Below are 16,654 nucleotides of genomic sequence, written 5' to 3' on the forward strand. Positions count from 1 at the left end.
GGGTGGAAAATGTAGCAAATGGATGACAAATATGTGAAGGACAAAGAAAAAAATATCGGAAAGAAGAGGTTGAGAAAGTGGGTGCGAGCCACGGTGTTTTGGTCGCAGAGAATAAGGGACAAGAATGGCTACGTTCAAGTGTGGTGCTCGGGGTTTCATGTAAACAGTGAGACCTCTTGCTTCATAAGGCTAGGCTCGTTACAATACTCTTATACACATGAGAACGTATTAGTCACCCCACCCCCCTCTTGAAGCGTTCTGGCTACACCAATGCTGACAATGCAGCTTAAGCGTTTGCCCCTTTAACCAACATTTCTTTCATAGTAACGCATTCCATGCAATAGATTTCCACAAAGAGCTGATAAGAGAGCCAAGTTCTCAGGTTGTATAATATCAGCATATTGAGCCTGACAAGGCCCAATGCAACACAAAAACCTCCCTCTTGTTCGGACAGTCAACTCGGTCCTAAGCTTGCTGGTGCCCCTTTATACCCGCAAGCTTCTTAATATCATCTGCCCACCTCACTTTTTGTCTCCCCTTCACCCACTTGCTTTCTCAAGGAATCCAGTCTCGGTTTCCTAATGACAAGTGGATATAATTTCACTGGTCATTGTTGTACATAGATTGCTCTGAATGCGGAGAACTTTTGGTTGTTCTGTTCACTTCAGATGGAAGTTTTGAATCTTGTTATGCATTAGGGGATCTGTAAAATGAGGCCTGCAACACCAGCTTTTTCAAAATACAATTCACAATCCCAAAAGTTTTTATTTCTGTAACATAACTCCCAACATTTATTCAGGACCTGGAACGACGTCAGAGCCTCTATTTTTTTGAAAATAGATTATTGAAAATGTGCCTGATTGCACAAAAAGAAAGTGGCTGAGTAGCCTAGGCATTTACCAGCCTTCATTTTATTAAAATTTCCCAATCAGCGTAATGTAGCCATGTCTGGCACCGAACTGGTGTTTCCTTTCAATAACTTTTATTACACAACGCAGTAAAACTTCAGATCAAGTGAGCGAAGATCAACTTGATGCGAATTTTCATAGTAAAAGCAAACTACTGATATTATGATAAATATAAACAAATCATGGCACACACAGTAAGCATATATTTCTCCACTGTATGGTGAAGCATTATTTATGCTTCCAGCTGAAGCCAACAGGTAACTAAATAAAAAGTAAACTCCAGCCGAAGAGAATAGATGCTAATAACAAACCAGTAATACTCGTTGTGCCCCCTGCAGAAGTCATATCTCTGTGGATATGCTAACTGGCAGGACATCTGCACTTTTTAAAAATAATTTTGGTTAGGTTAGAGTTCGCCTTTCTGCAAAGGCCATACAAAGAAAAAGTATAAAATGCCTCACCGTAAACTGGTAATGGAACGTAAAAGTCTACGTACGCCGGGTTTTTTACTGGAGCTACCTTCGTTGAAGCGTGGATTCCGCTTGTAGCGCTCATTACATATATACGGAGACGTCACGAACAGCTGTGAAAATTTATTGAACAACACTGCATTTCTTTGTTTGAAAAGTAATAGGCCTCCGTTTTTGGAAACAATTAACAGCCAGATTTTCATGTTTTCTATTCGATTTTCGAACTATAACGTACTCAAGTAAAAAGTAAAAGTTAATAAAATCAAGGTACATTCCAAACTGATTGTGCTATTGGTCTGCATCAATTGGAATAGTATTGCAGCGTTTCGAGGACATGTCAACAGTAGCGTGACAATTTCATGCACAAAACATATAACCTAACAAACTATCAGTGTTCTCAGAAATGTCGCCGATTCCCTGAACATCCTCTGTTTGTTTCGAGAATTCCTGGACGGCATTTTGAGCACTTCACTGAACAATTGATGCAGACAGTAAGAATGCTATCGACAGAACCCTAATCACATTCCTGAAAGCTGTTGGGTCATTATCCTTAGTATTTTCGGCACTGATGTTCTTTGTACGCTCTTGGTTGGGTGTGATAGCACGTGCCAGGCTACTCGTTCATAATATTTCTGAGCTGAAACAGCGAAGCTGCAGCAGATCTTTATTTCATTATTATATGTATAATTAAAGTCATACTGCTCTATCTTATCTGCTCTACTAGTCTTTCAACAAAATTTTCATCTGAAAGTATCACTGAAGCATAACGTACTAAGCTGAAACATGCGGCCACACGCGCTTGGAGACGCCGCCGCCGAAGTTGAGGTGACATTAGAGAAACTACCACCGAAAGCGGGCGTCGCCCGGGCGAACGTGTTCCCGCTGTTGTCACGTTGGCGCTGTTGTACTTTGCAACGCCGCTTCCTTGGCTTGCTCTTGTCGCTTGCGTTCAGCTGGGAAGGCTGCCTGATGGCGGTTTTACAATGCAAAACGCCAACAGTTACGGCTTCTATGGAAAACACACTTGCAGTGGCTGCAACATTCTGGTGTAAAACCGGAACCGTTTGAGTCGGAGCTATTGTGTATGGTGCAAGCTTTCGTGATTGGTCGAATCATGTACATATTCTGCTACCTCCTCTTAAGTGTACGGGTGAGTAATTCTGCCAAGTCCTTTTTTTCCTTGGCTTGTTGTTCTCGCTGCCCGGTGGTGGTTTTCGAATGTAAAACCTCTACAGTTTCGGCTTCTAAGGAAAACACACTTGCAGTGGCTATAAAATTCTATGGTAAAATCAGAACCGTATGAGTCGGAGCTATTGTGTCTAGTGCAAGCTTTCGTGATTGGTAAAATTATGCACATATGCTACCACTTCCTCTTAAGCGTACAGGTGAGTGATTCAGCAAAGTCCCTTTTCCTCCCTTGTCTTGCTGTTGTCGCTTGCTTTCAGCTGGGAAGGGTGCCCGGTGGTGGTTTCCGAATATTTTGTGCACGCGACTAGTTTTTATTTGCGAGACACCATGGATCTCGAGAAGTTGTTAGCTTTGGTGAGAAGATGGGTCTTTATGGCACCGAGCTACGGTGGTTAGTCAGCCAGACGAAAAAGAAGAAAAAGAGAGGGCCAAAGAGGAAAAGGCAGTTAAGATGGGAAAAAAAGGTTGGTGGTTGAAAGAGCCGAAGCGTAAAAAGCAGCTGAGCTTGAGAGAAAGAAGTTGGCAGCGCAGAGGGCCAAGGAAGAAACAGCAGCTTAGTCGGAGAGAGAAAGACTGGCAGCTGAGAGGGCCAAGGAAGAAAAAGCAGCTGAGTTGGAGAGAGAAAAGCTGGCAGCTGAGAGGGCGAAAGAAAAAAGAGAGGTGAAAGAGCGACAGCTGAAATAAGAAAGAGAAGCGGCGATGGCTAGAAGGAAAAGACAGCGGCAGCACGAGGTGGAACTCGAACAGCTCAGTGGTAGAGCATCGAACGCGTTAATTGAAGGTCGCAGGTTCGGTTCCTGCAAACGGCAGGTTATATTTTCACCCACTTTTCTTTCTTGAAATTTACCTTACAATTCGGTCTAATGACCTCCACTATACTTTCCTTGGCATTATTGCCCGTTTTATTTCATTAATATAGTGTCAAAACAAGGGAAAAAACGAGCGCTTAAGTATAACCTCTTTTCCTTTTTCATAAACGAGGGTCTCGTACTGGCCGACTTGGTGCCTTAGGTTGTATACGAGAGACTATTGGTCAGCTGCCAGCTCCTAATACGTTCACGCGTGGCGTGACGCCACACAGGCACAAAAAGAGTGTCCCACACTCGCCGTCGTAGTTACAGATGGCGCTGAATGACACTCTCACGTTGAAATTCACATATATACCCAATAAAGTGGCTGGGAGGATAGCCGCCCTGGTAGCTCAGTGGTAGAACATCGAACGCGTTATTCGAAAGTCGCAGGCTCGATTCCTGCCCACGCCAAGTTATCCTTCACCCACTTTTATTTCTTCACATTTACCTTACAATCTGGTCTAATAACATGCCCTATACTTTGCTGGTCATTATTGTCTCTTATATTTCAATAAATATAGTGTAAAACACGGAAAACCGAGCCCTTAAGTATACACTTTTTTTCTTATTCATTAACGAGGGTCTCGTACTGTCAGACTTGGGAGCTTACGTTGTATACGAGAGACTATTGGTCAGTTGCCAGCTCGTAATAAGTTCACGTGCTACGTGAAACCACACAGGCTCAGGAAGTGTGTGCCACACTCGCCGACATGGCTGCAGATGTCGCTGACTGACGCTCCCACGTGTAAATTTCCATATATACCCAATAAATTGGCTGACAGGATAGCCACCGTAATTGCTCAGTGGTTGAGCATCGAAAGCGTAATTCGAATCAGAAGGTCGCAGGTTCTGTTCCTGCCCACGGCAAGTTACCTTTTTACCCACTTTTCCTTCTGCACAATTTCTTTACAATTCAGTGTAATTCCACTATTATCTTTATACTCAGTCTAACTCCACTATACTTTCCTTGGTATCATTGTCTGTTAAAATTCATAATTTATATATATATATATATATGTGTGTGTGTGTGTGCGTGTGTGTGTGTGTGTGTATGTTTGTGTGTGTGTGTGTGTGTGTGTGTGTGTGTGTGTGTCTGTGTGTGTGTGTGCGTGTGTGTGTGTGTGCGTGTGTGTATGTGTGTGTGTGTGTGTGTGTGTGTGTGTGTGTGTGTGTGTGTGTGTGTGTGTGTGTGTGTGTGTGTGTGTGTGTGTGTGTGTGTGTGTGTGTGTGTGTGTGTGTGTGTGTGTGTGTGTGTGTGTGTGTGTGTGTGTGTGTGTGTGTGTGTGTGTGTGTGTGTGTGTTACTGTGTACATATACAAGAAAGGTAAGTTTCTCAAAACAAGTTGCACCACTGCCTGCCTACGCTTTTGCCACCTAATAATAGAACTATGCGTATATTAGAAAACATTGGCATAAATTTGCTCGTTCACAATGGCGTTACGCCAATAGAATATTTGGAAAGCAGCGCAGTTTAATCTGTCGATATAAAATGAGAACGGATTACAATAAATTTAGGCAGATTAACAAACAGGCTATATATACAATTGGTACTTTTTAATATGTTTGGGCGTTGTTTTTACTAAGTTTATAATGCATTAGGCCTTTCGGAAAGCAATAACTATTATCTTCCGCAAAACTGGCATGATAAAACAGAGTCGACTTATACTCGGGTTTGACGTGTAACAATCGAGTGCATATAAGCTCATATGTGCAACACTGTGTTCTGGATATCATAGAAACTGCTGACAAAACGAGGGTATGATTTAATCACGGTATTGATACTTGTCCTCTCTTTGTAGTTCGCCAGTAGCCACTTATTATGTAACACAGCTCAAAGCGCTGATTGAGTAAGAAGCTAGGCGGATCCGTGCAAATTCCGATTGACATTTAGTTTTTCTGTCTATTGGCAGGCTTTTGAAACAGTGAATGTATCGAAGCAATTTCGGCGTGCCTGTATATTCACTCGTACACCATGGCGCGTAGTATGTGCGACCACTGACGAATGCTCAGATACTCCGTAAACGCGCTAAAAACGAGCAATCAGCTTTCGCGGGGTCGGGCACGCGCGCTCTCAATGCAGATGCTCCTGAGATCTTCAGTACCGTGGGACTACAGCGCCGCCGCTACTGTTGCCCAACGGAAAATCAGCCGATATGCGGCGCGGCCAACTCGTTCTCTCCACTGCCCCCTTCTAGTACACTGTACACATAACGCACCGTCTCCTCCCTTGGAAGCGTGGCTTCGCCGACCAACTTCCTCACATCGGCCGCCGAGCAACTCTGAAAAAATCTGGAAGGAAAGGGGCGTGGTGTTGTCGAGTTGCGTCACGTGTCGCGGATGGTCCTCGAAACGTCTCGCTCTTTACCCAGCCTGCTGTGCATCGCGCCGACGAAACGATTAGAACTTTCTGGAATCTAGCGCGAAATGTATTCAAGTGAGCAGCGGAGAAGGGTGATCAGGATATGAAGACCATTTACGGCGGTGTGCGTAGGCGGCAGATGAAAGAATTTATGCGCAAGTGCGCAAGTGAGAGTAGAACATTCCGCTGTGTCGGCGAAGGCTTTTGTCACCTGCGACAAAGCAGGTGATGAAGAGGGTTTCCGCCTGAAGGGTGAAGGCTGGTGCTACCAGCAGAAAAATAGTGTGAGTATTTCGCCCGAGAGCGATAACGCGTCCCGCAATCGCAACACGTGGGAAGCCGACTTGTTTCCTGCGAAGAAGGTTGGTGCTTGAAGTGCTGACATTTGAAGACAAGGTTTCCTGGAATAGAAACTTCGGAAGCAGCGAATCGACAACAGTGCTGGAATTTGAGTGAGATTGTTGGAAGAGCATCGTTCAGATTTTGTTCCAAAGACTTTGGGCTGAATAAGCTTTCAAACTCTTTCGTATTTAAGTATCCTTGTTGTTCTATGCATGTGTTTGCGTTGTAGCGCGTATTGTCGTTTGTGTTTGTTGTTTCGAGGGTAGCTGATTGTATTGGGTAGACCATTGTTCGATAGGTGAAATATTGTACTGAGTTATTGCCGAGTGTGCATGTTGGCGTATCGTTTGATCTGCCATACCTGTGATTATAGTTTTGTTTTGCTTATCAACTCTCGCCTCTGACTTTTTCTTTGAACCTCAGCCAGCGGCCGCTGGCGCGCCAGATAGGACCACTTCTAAACTGTCCGCGCTTTCATGGTGCAGTTCGGGGGGCCAATACATCAGCCCTTGGAATTAGCCCGGTGGTCGCCTTCCTAATTAATGCGACTTGCGACACCGAGAAACGGTTGTCAAAATTATGGCACATCAGTTCGGTAAAGAAAATTTAACATCAACACGCTTGGCTCGCTATAACCGAGCAGGCTGTGAACTTTTAGAGGTGAAGGCGCTTTTGGGATCACTCCTTTGTCTCCCGTGATCGTTTGTAAGCACCGGCAGCAGTGCCAGAGAGGATATATTTCAGGGATGAAGCTCCTTTTAGATGTGAAGCTGCTTTTGGAGTCACCCTTTTCACTCCCGTTATCGTTTGTAAGCACCGATAGCAGTGCCACAGAGGATATGTTTTAGGGTCGAAGCTCCTTAAGCCGTGCGTCATGCGTCCTCGATACATGTAGTAGGTAGCCACCTCTCGTTTAGTTCTTGAAGTGTTAAGTTCTTGGAAGTGAAATGGTGATTCTTCACGTGTTTACTAGATGAATAAAATGACGCACGTGCGGACCCGTGGACGGACAGACAGACAAGCAGATGAACACACGAACAGACATACATACGGAGGGACGAATGGATGAACGGACGTACGGAGGTGTTCACTGATGGACGCATGGACGGACACATGAACGGATGCACGAATGGCAGCACGTACGAATGAACTGATGCATGGACGGACGAATGCCTGAACGGACGCACAAACGGGCGCATGTACAGATGTTTGGACTCATAAATTAAATCATGGACGGATTGGCGGACGCTTCGCCCCACTGATCATCATTCATTCCGTGGAAATGCTGTGACTTTTTTAGCCTTATCAGTTGTGCAATAACCTAATCTCTGCCATCAGCGCCAAGTGTAGCACATTTCACCACATAGACAGTAATTTGCACATAGCTCACACTCATAAAAACATGTAGCCCACATATCGTCATCAACGTCGAGTAAAAAGAGCAAAGGTTCTTCAAACATTAAATGAGGCTAATGGCCTGCTCTTTCTCGATTGGGTGTACAAGATATCTTCTTCGGTCAATGATTCTTTACTGTGAAATTTGAAGACAAGGTTGTTGCAATGGCATCCGTCATTGTCCTTTGCTTTAAGAGAGTGTTAATCGTATTAGGGCTATTCGTTTTCATATCACAATGATTGGCGATGACTGCAAAGCTGTCACATCTATCTTCAGTGCAGGTCACACAGTCACAACCGGTACTTTGAATTACCAAACACCTGCCTAAACAGGACATTGCCCTCATGTGCACACCCGCGTAAGTCAGGTGTGTGGCGGTGAGACGACTCATTCCTGTGCACAAAGAATGTTGAAGCGCTGAGTGCTGGTTATTAACTGTGACTTTGGCAACATGCAACTTTTATGCTAGGGACTGGCTTCTGGCCTTTCACGCCGTATTCTGTATTTCTAAATCAAGATACATTAAAAATTTGGATTAGTATATAAGTAGCAAAATACGTTCACGTTTTATCAGTCATTGTGATATTGTTACGTAGAAATCGCAGTGAACAGTTTGTTTGTTTGTTTGATTGTTAGTTAGTTAGTTAGTTTATTTGTTTGTTTGTTCGTTCGTTTGTTTGTTTGTTTGTTTGCTTGCTTGTTTGTTTGTATCCTGTAATCCATAGCTCGTACCCACTCTGGGGGAGTGGCCAAGAGAACATATATCTCATATGGATGATAACTGCATTATTGCTTACAACAAAAAAAAGGGGGGGGGGAGTTGTATAGTGAAGACAGTATGTTAAAAAAAGAAAGAAACCAAAGATTTAGATAGTGAGAAAAAAGAATCAACAACAAAGTAGACACTAATATCTACAACTTGATTTTGGGAGCCGACCAGACAGCTGGTTTTGCCAAACCCGATTAATTTGGTATGTCACGGATTTATCCAGAATTGAAAATTACTTTTCGACCCTTTTTTTGAGTATCTGTTAACGTGGGCTTCATGTTGAAAAACGTTTAGTCTTGAATAAAATTACACACCGCATCGAATGCATCTCTGTGGCAATTTCCCAAAACAGAGGCACCAAAACTTAGAACATTTTCTGTGGTTAAATTTAAACCTAGCTTCGCAAATGGAATATCTGAAAGTCGTTTCCTAGTAATGCATAGTTACGACATGAGTCAAAATAATGTTCAATAGTTTCTTATTTCGATGAGTGACAGGCGCAATATAAGAAATTTTTCCTGAAGATCAAATCAACCTCTTCTACTCTGTTGCCACTGCTGACAGTCTGTAGCCCCAAAAAGCTCACAAACAACGTCAACCTCTTCACTTCCAATCTGACGCGCAATTCAGGGTATGTCCCATTATACGCTGTTACCATTAGCCGAAACCACGTAACACAACCCTCGCCTCCGGCGAGGGTTGTGTTACGTGGTTTCCGGTGCAGGGTTAAACTTTTCTCCGGTGCAGGGTTAAACTTTTCTAAAAGCTAGTATTTTTTTCATTGGCGACCCCAGCGGTCGTATCAACATCACGTCGCCTTTACAATGGTCTCCTGAGATTTCAATACTCGGAGTTACTTTCACTGCATTTGGTATACAGGATAGCATCTGGTCATCCGTTGTACAAACTCTTCTAAGTGATATCAAAGCAGCCAGGTACATCGAATTTCCCCTCTTGGAACGCCGATACTTAACTCAAACGATGTAACTAGGAAAATTTCGGTACCTTTGCCATTCTGTTAAACCACCGCTCCACGTCCACAGGAACGTGCAAAGCTGCATCAGTTCATTTTTTTGGTCTGGTGGCACAGAATTGTTATCGCGTCCAGCGTTAGCTCAACCGCGAGATCAAGGCGGTTTTTCATTCCCCGACGTTTCCGTCACGGCTTCTAAATTGTGCCTCCGCACTCTATTGCGAATACTAAGCAATGATGGCATGCCCGCTCAGACACTGGCTCGCTACAATCTGCGGCCATCACTACGTGTCTTCTTGCCGGATAGCCAAATATACCAAGGTCCCCAATCGACTGAATTACCATCTTTGTATCAAGCCCTTCTGGCATTTCACCGACGTTTGGAAGCTACGTGCCCAGAATTAGAGGTGGCCGATTCTAAAGTGGTGGACACAATGGCCACCCTTCTACGGCCCTTGGTGCCCCATAATCGTCAATCTGTAATGAACCGCACTTGGAAACCAATAACTGCCGCAGTGTTGCCAGGGCATCTCAGAGACTTCGTCTGGAGGTTGGGCTAGGCCTTGCTTCCCACGCGAGATCGGTTGCAGCAATGGCAGGTGGTTCGCACTTCCACTTGCCCTAACTGCGTCATTGTAGAGACTAATCGACATGCGACGTTTGAGTGTGTGGTTTCCCGCCTTTTTTTGGCGTGCGGTTAATGCTGGTTTTCGGGGACAGGGTGTGCGAACTTTCGTGTCCAACGGCCGATTTCCGCGTAGCCGCTTCGCCGTTCTGTTAGTACTTGTGGGGCTGTTCAGCCTTTGGAGAAACCGACGTGAGGCCGTAGTTTCCGATGGCCACCGGCGTGTTTTGTGGCCGATACTGGGGAGAATGAGACGAGAGATCTTCGCGTTCCTCTCCGAGGAGCTTTTCTTCTTCGGGGAGCAAGAGTTTCTGCGGCATTGGTCGTGCCCTTTCGTCAAGGTGGAACACGAAAGGATACAACTCATTTTTCGACCGACTTGGTGCTAGACGGCACCCGTTGAGTTGTTTTATATGATATCATTTGTTACATATCGTGTTTCGTTTCTTCTATTGTATCGTTATACCATTGTATCATGATATAGCATTGAGTTCTTGTGTACATATATGCCAACATTGTCATATATATTAGAGCGAATGTTTTCACTGTAACGTAGTGATGTTAGTCGTGAAATATAGACGTGCCGAAGTGTTTATGCCCTGTTACTGGAATGTAAAGCCTTTGCGTTCTGTACATGCTGTAAATAAATTTTTCCTAAACATAAAAAACTAACAGCAAATGATGTACTTGAAAGCTTTCACGTAAGCAAACGACGCACTTCTTTTAAAGGTAACAACATCCTCCAATTAAAAGACACTCTTAAACCGCACAACATCTTGAATACGTAGTCTAAACCTGAAGAAGCTGGCATAACATGTCAACACAAAATTTGAGATCAGCACGACATACATCAGTACAGAGGATCAATTGCAAATTGGATTAGGCGTGACAGTTCGTTCCATTAAACTGTTCTATTAAAACGAAAGCCAGGAAAGGGCACACATGGACAAACGCCATCTAACAACTCATTTATTAAAAAAAACGTTTGTTTAAAAAGCAACGTCATCTGCGTAGTCCCACCAGCGAGCACACAACAATCCCTCTACAGAACAATGCCCCAGATCAACTCAATCACACCAACATACACAAACCAAGTTACAATAAAGGAGTACGTACACTGCCCAAATGATAAGAAAGCATTTTATAAAATACATTGCAGTAAAATGTTTTTAATGTGATTCTTATAATTCAGTATACGATACAGTTTATAACATTCCTCTGACGTGTGGACATGCGTAAGCTTGGCAGACTGGACGTTGCTGCAACATTAGACTATGAGAATACTTCTGCAGCCTGAAAGGTCATTCTAGTATGCACTTGGCCGTGAATTGTAAAGAATCTAGATGAACAACTCCGACTGGAGGCACTGGCATTTCGTTTACATCGGGATAAAACCACGATTGATGATTGATTGATATGTGGGGTTTAACGTCCCAAAACCACTATATGATTATGAGAGACGCCGTAGTGGAGGGCTCCGGAAATTTAGACCACCTGGGGTTCTTTAACGTGCACCCAAATCTGAGCACACGGGCCTACAACATTTCCGCCTCCATCGGAAATGCAGCCACCGCAGCGGGGATTCGAACCCGCGACCTGCGGGTCAGCAGCCGAGTACCTTAGCCACTAGACCACCACGGCGGGGCGATAAAACCACGAGGAATAAGTAAAAAAAAGACCTTTGGATTGATCGAACGAAAGGCAAGGACATATCGCTACTGTCTGCGTATCTTCAATAGCCTTATCTTTTCATTTGGTAAGTGCACGTGTCCAGGATGTGGTTTCGCTTGTGTGTGAGCATGTGCGTGCGTGCATGCGCACATGCGTGTGTGTGTTGTGGGGGGGGGGGGTATCGGGGAATTGTTGCATGCACAGATGATGTGCTCTCTGAGTAAAGCACGCAGATCAGGTTGCGTTTTCAGCAAAGGTTTTTTTTTTCAGATTTAAATTGGTTCTTAGATAGCGCTTCTTCGTACGTCTCCTTTCTTCGTCCCAGTTTGTTCTGCGCATAGGACTTTCATGAACTATTATTAACTAGGCCGGCTCGTCCATTTCCTTCAGTGACTTTATAGTCCTTCCAGCCCTCTTCCTACTAATTCTAAATTTGACCTAAGAAACCTAGCTGTTATCGTGCCTTCACTAGCAGTTTGCAAATTCAGAGCGCGCGTGTTAAGCTGGTTCCGAAAACTCGGACAGTGCCCAAACAACGTTTCAGTTGTGAATTCATGGAAGCCGCCTTCTGCAGAATATACAAGAAGAGTGGTTAAAATTTTGAGATCTGATAGCCGAAGACAGGTCAGACATTTCAAGGATCATCTGATAGTGGGGTGCTTGATTGCCAGGCTTTCATTCAGTCAACATGAGCGGTACCATTCCGCCCACAACTTTCCTGTCAATAATTCCACTGGTTATCACTCCATCAAGCACACGTTGGGCCACCAGCACATTGATTCCAGCGCCCAACCACCCACCCGACGAGTCTTCGTCGCATACTTCATCACGCGTGCCCACCATGCCACTTCTACTTTTTGGACCTCGATGCCTTGCAACATCCTTGCCGGACGCTATGAAGTCTGATAATAGTTTCACTTTGACCGCTATTCGCCACCAAATCGCGGAGGTTTTGCCGTCAAATATGCCTGACCAATGTGAGGTGAAATCGAATGAAGTATTATATAAGCTTTTCGAGCAGCGTTTATCATCTCCCTCAATGTCCATCACGGCAGAAGTTCCTGCACGTGACCAGCTAGGGCCCAACTGCCGAGATGTTGCTACAGTGAGTGAAACGACAGGTTACAACGTACCAGCTTCGTCGAAGGCAGAACACACAGTATATTCTGTATCGGAAATGCAGACGGACAACCGCTAAGATACCCGACAAGCTATTGGCCACGTCGTCCGGCTCTACAGCAAAACCTAATCCTGCAGGGGCATCAGACATCTACATCCAGATTCCTTGATAGGGGGCGCCATCCTGCAAAAATGCACCTCAAGCGTAGCCACGTGCCATGGCTGTCGTCGCTGCTCCTATGTTGCCGATAGTTATAGCGCGAGAACAGAACGACGACAAAGAGACAAGAAGGACGTCGCCGTTTTGTTCTCGCGCTATGATTATCGTCATGTCATGCAAACTAGCTCAAGCTGCCACACTTCTATATTGACACCCGGTCCTTCGAGCACGCCGTAACCGTTCCATGATCTCGCCTACTCATGGAAGCATGCCGGCAGAAATACAACAATAAGGTCCGCATTAAATTGATGTCGCCTTCTTTGCTGTCAATACAGACCCAGTTCCAACGTCTGCGGTCATGCCGACATGTCATCGAACATCAATCAGGTCATGATTGTTCCCCTTCGGCATCTACGTTCGCAACGCGTTAGCCATCGGAAGCCCCATCTTCGCTATAGCTCGTCATTTCTAAGTAATCGTGGTTTCTGTGGTCACACATCGATCTGTTTCCCGTCTATCGCCTGCATTGACACTTGCGCGGCCACCCTAAACTCCATCTGAGAACACATCTGCCACATGCACCCACTCGCCGGCGCCCTATCGAAAGGCCCGATCTATGTATTGTGCAGCCAACCAGAGCCCGACCGCAGCACCCTGGAGTGTGCTCCTTCGCCAACTTTGCTTTTCTTAAAGCCACCTACTGGAAGACTCATAAGGGCCCTGTGTGTTTACGTGATGATAATTTGGTCCTTCCAAAACCTCTCTGCCGTGTTGTACATACTCATCTTATACATACGCACTCATCGTTTTCATTCAAGCTCATTTGTGCAGGCAGGGGGGGGGGGGGGTAGTTTGTCACGTCATCTTCATTTTCTCTGATCATCATCGTCATGTTCCAGGCACCGTGCCGCACTTCTCGTGCGACTCACGCGAGAGCTCAAGGCGCCAAACAAAAACAATGCCGCCAGCTTCACGAAGTTAACGATGATGAGGAGCGTGAAGGTACGCTCATCTGCACAAACAGTGCATTATTCAACCTCACATAAAAACAGTTGACAGGTTGTTATTGGGTGATTTTATATACACTTATATTACACAATGCTTATTATCTACATATCTCGAAGATTACAACTTGGCAGTCGGTGAAGTACGAGGTGAGATGATCTTGAGGTGATATTTGAAAGTTAGAGACGGTATGATCGGTACAGGCCCCTCTGATGATCGTGGGACGCTTGTGGTTGTAAAAAATGCACGAGGGACCCTAAAGGCAAATCATCTGTGGGAAAAGCCAGCTGTCGTCAACCACAATGATGCCCACCTTGAAGTCCCCGAGGAGCACGAATGAACCGTGTTTGTAACGATGTAACCTGCACTTAGCCGATGACATTGCATCGTTGAGTAACCCAGGATTACGGAGTCAGACAAAGAGACCAGAAAAGTAGGTCTTAAAATTAATCCGCAGAAAACAAAAGTAATGTACACAAACCTCGAAAGAGAACAGCCCTTCGAGATAGGTATAGTGCAATTCAAAGTGTAAAAAACAATGCCTACTTAGGGCAGGTAATAACCGCGGAGACGAAACACGAGTTTGAAGTAACTAGAAGAATAAGAATCGGGTGAAGCGCATTTCGTAAGCACTCTCAAATTATGACAGGTAGATTGCCACTATTCCTCAAGAGGAAGGTATATAACGGCTGCATCTTGCCGGTACTTTTCTATGGAGCAGAAACCTGGAGACTTAAAAAGAGGGTTAAGCTTAAATTGATGACGTCGAAGCAAGCAATGGAAAGAAAAATGCCAGATGTAACCTTTACAGCCAAGAAGAGAGCAGAGTTGATTAGGAAACAAACCCGGGTTAAGGATATAGTTGAAATCAAGAAGAAAAAATAGACATGGCCGGGCATGCAGCACGTAGACAAGATAACCTCTGGTCATTAAGGGTAAATAACTGGATTCCTAGAGAAGGCAAGTGGGTTAAGGGGAAACAGAAGGTTAGGTGGGCAGATCAGATCAAAAAGCTTGCGGGTATAAATTGGCACCAGCAAGCACAGGGCCAAGTGGACCGGCAGAACATGTGAGAGGCCTTTGTCCGGCAGGGGACTCAGTCAGGCTGATGAAGATGATAATGATGATGATGTAACGATGCATTGCAGCAGTGTTGCGCGGCCTCCACGCCACTGCCTTCGCTTCCAAGCTGATCATGGTAAGAAGCTGCGTGGATATGGGCAGTCATATGAGATCCCGGCGGTGGAAAAGAAATGAGCGAAAAGACCCTTGCACTCACCCCGATAACTAGTGAGCAAGGCATGACGAGGGACTTGCTTCGAACAAAAGAAGCTTCGCTCTTAAGTGAACAAGTTCAGGCATCTGGCGAACTTGATGCGAAAATCCCCAGCTTCTCATTTCCAGGTGTGTTCAAATAAAAAGGACGATATCAGCACAGTGACAGCGGACGCCACCACGTCTTTCATGTTTCTTATGTTTTTTTTTGTTCCAGTATGGGTGACCAGTGTAGTAAGGAACGTGAAATACGTGAACGCTAAGTAGCTGTGTTTATCTAACTACTGTGTTGATGTCACCAAAAATGTGCTGCTGCTTGAGGCAGCACTGGTTTTTCTTCTCAACTGGTACATCACTTGTGTTAACGTATGGTAATGTGTGCATGTGTTCTGTCCATTTTCTGCTTTTTGTTCGAAAAATCATGGTTGCAGTCACCCTTAAACGTTCAACGAGCGACAGAGAGATTTGGTTTATCTGAAAGACAAACTTCATGCTTTGTACATTATTACTACGGCTAACGTCCTGCTCATCCGAAAGAAGCACGCGGCAGGTGCATGAACTACAACAATGCTTCCTTAAATGTCATGGCCTTAGTTCTCGTTTTCTTGACTTCGAATTGACGATGTTACGTTTGGGGTGTGCTTTTCTTTAACAAGTTTGAGCTAGCTAGCGCCAGAATTGAAATATTTTCTTTATCTGCGAGAAGATTCTAGCTCAAATTATATACCCTTGTGAACAACAAACTACCCTTGATGAGTTGAACAACGAGAAAAATATATTTTTTTCTGAGCGGCAAACGAGGCTGAGAACAGCACGTATATCTAACCAGCAACGTAAATTTCAAAAATTTCCTCATGGCGAGAGCAAGCATCGTGCTTCGTTTGAAGAAGAGCAAAGTGAAAATTGACCATTAAAAATAAGTCAGTCTGGGCCTAGTCGGAATGAAAAGAAATTAATTCAGGATTTGGCGCTTGAGTACCCAAGCTGCCACCAGCCGAAAAACTTCTCGATATTGAACAAAAAATTAACAGCTAGACTAATTTCTGAAGCGGCAATCATTGTTGAAGGTGAAGCTGCAAGAAAAGGAGAAAGCAATGTCTACCAGACCACGGAGCATTTAGGAAAACGGTAGAAATGAGCATGCATATAGAAAGATTAAAATAGAGTAAGCGAAAATAAGAATAATCAAGAATAAAAACAGGATCTCAAGTATCTTTAACAAAGCTGATGTAGAGGTATTTACCAAAAATGAGGGTAGCATCAAGAAGGTTTGAAAATAAATTGTGCTTTCGAAGTAGCAATATACAGACTCTAAAAGATAACAGAGCAACAATGCCATTCATTTCAACGACATATTCAGAGTAGCAAATGGTTAAAACTCTGACCCTCATCGTTCTCAGAAGCCACACACTTGAAAGATGTAAAAGGTTGATTCTATGAGTAACATCTTACGAGCATTAAAACGCAAATCATAGTATGACCCATGAAAAAGCAGCAGGAGATAACGGATCTACATGAGATTTGAATAAACATAAGTGGGCTT

General features: G+C 44.4%; 1 long non-coding RNA gene across 2 annotated transcripts in view; it reads right to left on the reverse strand.

The window, feature by feature from the left end:
* LOC142767597 (uncharacterized) overlaps window positions 1–16,654 on the reverse strand; it is a 93,591-nt gene that overhangs the window by 60,687 nt on the left and 16,250 nt on the right. The window contains exon 1 of one of the 2 annotated variants that reach the window (XR_012885009.1): window positions 1,370–1,440. The exons of the other annotated variant lie outside the window; for it this stretch is intronic. This is a non-coding gene — a long non-coding RNA (uncharacterized LOC142767597). Of the gene's footprint in view, window positions 1–1,369; window positions 1,441–16,654 lie in introns of those variants that run through there. 2 annotated transcript variants of the gene reach the window in all.

This window comes from Rhipicephalus microplus, chromosome 7 (assembly GCF_043290135.1).
Source record: "Rhipicephalus microplus isolate Deutch F79 chromosome 7, USDA_Rmic, whole genome shotgun sequence".
Classification (NCBI taxonomy): Eukaryota; Metazoa; Arthropoda; class Arachnida; order Ixodida; family Ixodidae; genus Rhipicephalus; species Rhipicephalus microplus.